This window comes from Choloepus didactylus, chromosome 6 (assembly GCF_015220235.1).
Source record: "Choloepus didactylus isolate mChoDid1 chromosome 6, mChoDid1.pri, whole genome shotgun sequence".
Classification (NCBI taxonomy): Eukaryota; Metazoa; Chordata; class Mammalia; order Pilosa; family Megalonychidae; genus Choloepus; species Choloepus didactylus.
The window spans coordinates 43,151,646-43,157,789 of NC_051312.1; positions in this window are offsets into that span (position 1 = coordinate 43,151,646).

Here is a 6,144-nt window from a genome sequence, read left to right on the forward strand (position 1 = left end):
TTTAAAAATTTCCATATGCATTGCCTTGATTTCTATATACATTGGTGCATATCTATATGCATCTATGACATAGAAAGATGGCCACATGAAAAAGCAGAGAACAGAAAATAGCACATATAGTAGGATCCCATTTATGCATATATGCTCATGATTGTGTATACACAAAAGTACAGAAATTCGGGAATTATATACACCAAAATCTTAATGTTTAATTTCTGCAGAATAGTATTGACAATAGTAAAATGGCCTCCCTCATTTTCTATTTTATACATTTTTGTATCATTTGAATTTTTCAAAACAAATATGTATTATTTTTGAATTTTTATGATAATTAATATAGGAGAATAAGATTTTAAAGGCGAGATTTATGTGTATCCATAATCACTTTTCTGTATTTCTTCCAAAATTTCTCCCAGAAAAGTTTAAGGCATGGCTAAGTCATATTTGACCACCATCCTTAGCTTTCCTTTCTTTTTTGGTGAGCATATAGAAAAGGGACTGAAAAATGGATCTATAGGCAGCACAAAGTTAGGATTATGAAAGGTTATCTTGCAGTCATTTTCTGATACTCCAAAATCTTGCAAATGCTTCTTACAAAAGATCTCAGTCATAGATCAGCCTCAGAATCTAAAAGGCCAAGGCAACCGATGCTGGCTTTGAGCTATCCCCATCAGGCACTGCCATCTCAGCATTGCCCTCTCCTGCCATCCCAGCTGCAGAAACTCCTTTCTCCATCAGGCATGGATCCACTTCAATAAACCAATCTGGGGTAGCTTGGACTGGGCTGAAGCTGCACTTTGTGGTGACAACTGTCATTAGCGCTTCAAGAGACCCAGCCACAGCAGCAGCATCCCAGCCCTCCATTTCCGTCCCCACTCCCCACCCTATGCACACATACAACCTAGCACTTGGCCCCCACCACCCCTCCTATAATTTATCTGTTTATGATTTCCTGGTGACCACTGTGTGCCCAAATGTGAGCCCTCATTGTCATACCTGTCCTGCTCATTCATTCACTCATTCCACAAGTACTATTGTCTACCATTTACCAAACATTGTGCATCAAAACGTTGACAGCCTCAAAAGCTGTCTTGAGCACCCACAAAATGACTAAGATTCATGCACTTCCTCCAGGCAACTTGTAGCTAGAACTTGCAGAAAGAGAATGCCTTGTCATAGCCCTGGTCAGGAATCTTGACTCAAGAACATAACCTCAAAGCAGGGTCTCTACAGTTACAATTCTCAAAATTAGTATGTATCAGAAACACTAGGAAGCTTGTTTTTTAATTTTAAATGCAGATCATCAGGTCTCAGAGAGTCTGATTCAGTTTGTCTGGGATAGAGTCCTGCAATTTATATTTTTTTAACAAGCATTCCCACGATCCTGATTCAAGTGGTCCATATGTCACACTTTGAGAAATACTGGTACCCGACTTAGTCCAATCTAATTCATGAAATTCCTGGCCATTCTTGGCAATACCTGGAAAACTAAAAATTTCCTCCCACCCCAGAATTTGTTTGCTCCCAACTATTTTTGTTGCCTGGACAACACAGTATTTTTATTCCAAGAGTCTCACATTTCTGCTGATTCCTTTATTCCCCTATTGAAGAGACACTCCTGAAACCCTTCCTATGCCTACAGCATTCATTTGCAATAATTTGGAAATTTTACATCATCTCTATGAAACTACAGTGTCTTCCCAAATTTGACTTCTTTCTCCTTTCCCATTTTCATAAATTGGAAAGAACAAACAGATTGATGTCCATTTCCCTTGCTCCTTCCCCTCATCCCCTGCAAGGAAAAAGCACAAATATTTCTAATTAGAAACAGGAAAATGTTGTAAATATTGTGACTCAAGTCCTGAAAAGCACGAGTGTTACCTTGCTTAGCAGGCTGCCTGGTCAACGTGTTGGGATGTTTGTAACTCGGTTGATATTATGCAACACCAAAGTGAACTCAATGTGTATCCTCCTCTCTCTCCTTGCTCTGGTGCCCTTAGAGCAGAATGCTGCATTATTTATCAGCCTCCACTGTCCTTCCCAACCTCCCCCACCACCGAGGGGCTAACCACAAATGATAGCAGCCAATCACAGGCCAGGAGCCCCAGCTCCAGCTGGCACCTGGCTCTTCAGGAAGCTTGGCTGGGGGACTTGAGTGTAGAATTGTGCATGCACATGGCTGTGTGCTGGAGCATTGCCAACACTGCCAGTTCACTCCCCAAGTATGCTTGGGTGGGAAATGATCTTCCCCATATAAGGTCTGGCATCTGGCAGGCTGTTATAGTTCCGTGCCTCAGTTTCCTCACCTGTAAGGTGGAAATACTGAGACTATAAACCTCAGAGAGCCAATAAGTTCATATAGTGAGCATTATTATGGGAAAATCCTTAGAAGGGTGCCTGACTCTTAGAAGACACTCATCAAATATTACCTATAGCATAAAATATTATTATTATGAAATGGAGTCTAAACAATCCTAGAACCCTCCTACCTGGTCAATTCTTGGTTAGGGATAGTTGATGTACCTTGCAACTACACTAAGTTTAAACATTACTAGACTTGAAGTCCACAGACCTGGATTTAGATCTTGCTTCAGGTCTTTGATAAATTACTTAAATTTTCCGAGCCTCAATCTCCTCATTTAAAACCTAAGATAATATTGGCCCCCAGTTTTTGAAAGCAATGAGCCAGGTCTTTAAGTGCTTTGTATGCCATCAATTCTCCCAACAATCCTATGCATTTCGTATTATTATCTCTACTTTAGAAAATGGCAACAGAAGTTCAGAGCAATGGAATAACTCCCCTGTAGAAACAGGGCCACTAAATGGTAAAGGTGGGATGTGATTCCAAAGCCAGGGTTCTGAATCATCCTATTATACTGTTAAAGGACAATAATGAAAGGTGACTCATATAGTAGTGTGAAGATGATTTGAGAATGAAATTTAGTGCACCCAGCACAGCCTCTGTTTCAAATCCCCTTTACAAATCATACACTAACTTCATTCCCCAAAGCGCGATGGCCTGATGATCCTCATTTGAATCTCAGCAGAAACTGTCAAGGAAGCAGGTGCAAATACTTTTCCTGTGCTGTGCTGTCCTGATTAAACACTCCTTTTATATCCCCACTATTTTGCACTTGGCTCTGTCTAACTCACAACAGTCCTGGGGACCTAGCTTCTGCTCCCCAAGCTAGACGAGCAGAAATCATTTCAGTAACTTTAGGAGAGAGGAGAAATGGGCCTCTGGTTTCTAAGAGCTTTGTTGTGTTTATGCCTAAGGGAATGGAGCCTTTGTCTGAGGCTCCTGTTTGAGGAGACACTGTGAGACTGTTTAGGTGGGAGCCGAGAATTTCTGGAAGACAGTGCCCATGTTCAAATCCCCAGAAAGCAGGGCCTCCAAGACATGGGCTTTAAAGCCTTGATGTCCTCTTCATACAATAGGGTCAAGTTCAGAAGTGTCACAATATGACTTACATGGAAGAAGGTGACCTTTCCACTGTCTTCTCACCTGCCAAATGCCTGCATCTCCAGTTGACTCGCAGGGAGAAAAAGAAAGGGTCAAATGTCCCTGCTCCACCTTGAAGGAAACAGAGAAGCATTAACATCTCCCAGAATTGTAACAAAGCTGCAAATCCAAACTTCCAAGAATCCAGCTTAAGTTGTGTTGGCTCATTTAGAAGTTAAGTGAACCCAGGGTGTCTACCTGTCCTGGGTTGTCTGGAACTTTCCCAGGTTTAGCACTGCATGTTGAGAAATGGTTGTCCCCCTCCCACCCCAACCAGAGTTGGAAAGTTTCTCTGAGCTCACTGGATAAACAAAATGTGGTATATCAATACAATGGAATATGATTCAGCCATAAAAGGGAATGAAGTTCTGATACATGTGACAACATGGTTGAACCTTGAAGACATCACATTGAGTGAAATAATTCAGACACAAAAGGACAAATATTGTGTGATCTCATTGATATGAAATAATTACAATAAGCAAACTCATATACTCAGAATCCAGAATATAGATTACCAAGGGGCCAGGTGTGGGTAGGGAATGGGGACTTAATGCTTAAATTGTACAGTGTTTCAATTTGGGTTGATCGTAAAGTTTTGGTAATGCATGGTGGTGATGGTAGCCCAACATTGTGAATGTAATTAACAGCACTGAATTATATATTTGAATGTGGTTAAAAGAGGAAATTTTAGGTTGAATATGTGTTACTAGCATAAAAATTAGTAACAAACAAACAAAAACCAGAGAACACAGTGAACCCTAATGTAAACCGTGCACTATAGTTAATAGTGCAATTATAAAAAGTTCTTTCATCAACTGTAATGAATGTACCACAACCAATGTTAAGTGATAATAATAGGGCAGTATATGGGAATGCTGTATTTTATGAATGATTTTTCTGTAAAACTGCAGCTTCTCTAATAAAAAGAGAAAAGAAACAAATTTGTAAATGGAATCTTTTTTCAAATGGGGAGGGTGGTGTTAGCTCTTTAAGGAAGGAGAGTCATCAGAGATCATGCACCAGGCTATTGAGGTGTGGGTAAGTCCGAACCAGTAACAGGAGAGCTTTCACTTTTTTATTTTTTAACTATAGAAGTCTGTATTGTTTAATTTTTATCATCCATGAGTAACTTTTACAAATAGAAAAAAAAAAACAAGATTTACAAATTAATAAAATATTAGTGATAAATTTAAAATGAGACAAAATCAAATATCAAGTGCATATGAAGTTACCCTGTTCTCACTGTCTTGTTTTATAAAAGTCTGTATTTATGTACACTGGATTCTTCAAGAGCAGGATCAACAATATTTTCATCTTCTTCCCCATTATACCTGGGAGCTCTTTCTCCCATCCTTGTTGAAATCACTTTCCCTCTGAGAGTCGAGACCTCCAGTGGATCCCCTGGAAAAACAAACTGACCCATGAACCCTTGTCCCCGTCCTTTGCCACTAATATTCCAGCCACTATCCGTGTTCAAATCTTTTCCACATAACTAGCCCCACCTGGAGCCAACCTTGACTCCCATCATAAAACAACGAAGTCTGAGCAACCTAGGATCCCATGCTGCTCAAAGAAAATTAGAAATAAAACACTACCAAGGGGTCCTGGTCAAATTTAGCAGGAGGCAAAGAATGAAAAGGGCAAAGAGAGCCTTGACAATTTGGAGCCAGTTTCCAGCCTCCCAGTTAGGTGATTAGCTGTTCCTGCTGTCACCCCTTTCACCTGCCTCTCCATCCAAGCCCCAAACCCTCCTAAGCAGGCTAGCCTATACTTATCCCCTTGCCCCAACGCAGGCCCTTTTAAGTAAACTTTTCAAATTCAATTTCTTCCCAGACAGCAGTGAGCTGCAGTTGCTGATATCAATCAAAATCTACTCCTGCCAATGTGGTCTGAGTGCATGAATACTGCATTTTACACTCTTATCATAATCCAGCAGATGCTGTTCAATGACATCGTGATTACATATATAAGCTTGTATATAAATATCTCCAGCCGGTGAAACTCTTGTCTGCTAACGGCGCAAAATCAAATGATTTTGCTGGAAGGGAATTTAGGGGTTATCCGGCCCAACAGATGCATCTTCTAGAAGAAAAACAGTCCCTGAAGGGCAGTGTCCTGTTCAGTGTCACAGGAGGGAAACAGTAGCAGAAATGGCATTAGAATCCAGATCTGCAAGGTCCTAGGACAAGATTCTTTCCACTACACTCCCTCTGCCACCCCGGATCCCTTCTTGACTCTCAGCCTGGAAGGGACTCCAGCAGGCAATGGAGCAGAACCTTAACAGGTCATTGCTAGATTAGAGCCTTCAGTGATCAGGCCAACTTGCCACAGCACTGGTGGTGGGAAAGCCAGCGTCCCCACGTTTACCTCTCACCCACTTCCTCAGTCTTGAAATTGCTTCCTAATTAACTCAACGTGGATTATCCCTGTTAGTAAATTTCTAATGCGTTATTAACTGCTCTAAACATCAACTGCAGCTCATTCCTTGCGGTCGCAGTTGACTCGTCTGGGGGAGGGTGGCGGCCGGTTGCTAAATCCTAGGCTCTCAGGATTGCTCCGAGGGTACCGGCGGCGGGGGCTCTTTCCCGGAGGCGAGGGCGAGGCGGGGGACTTGGCCAGGTCCCCGGCGGGAGACGTGC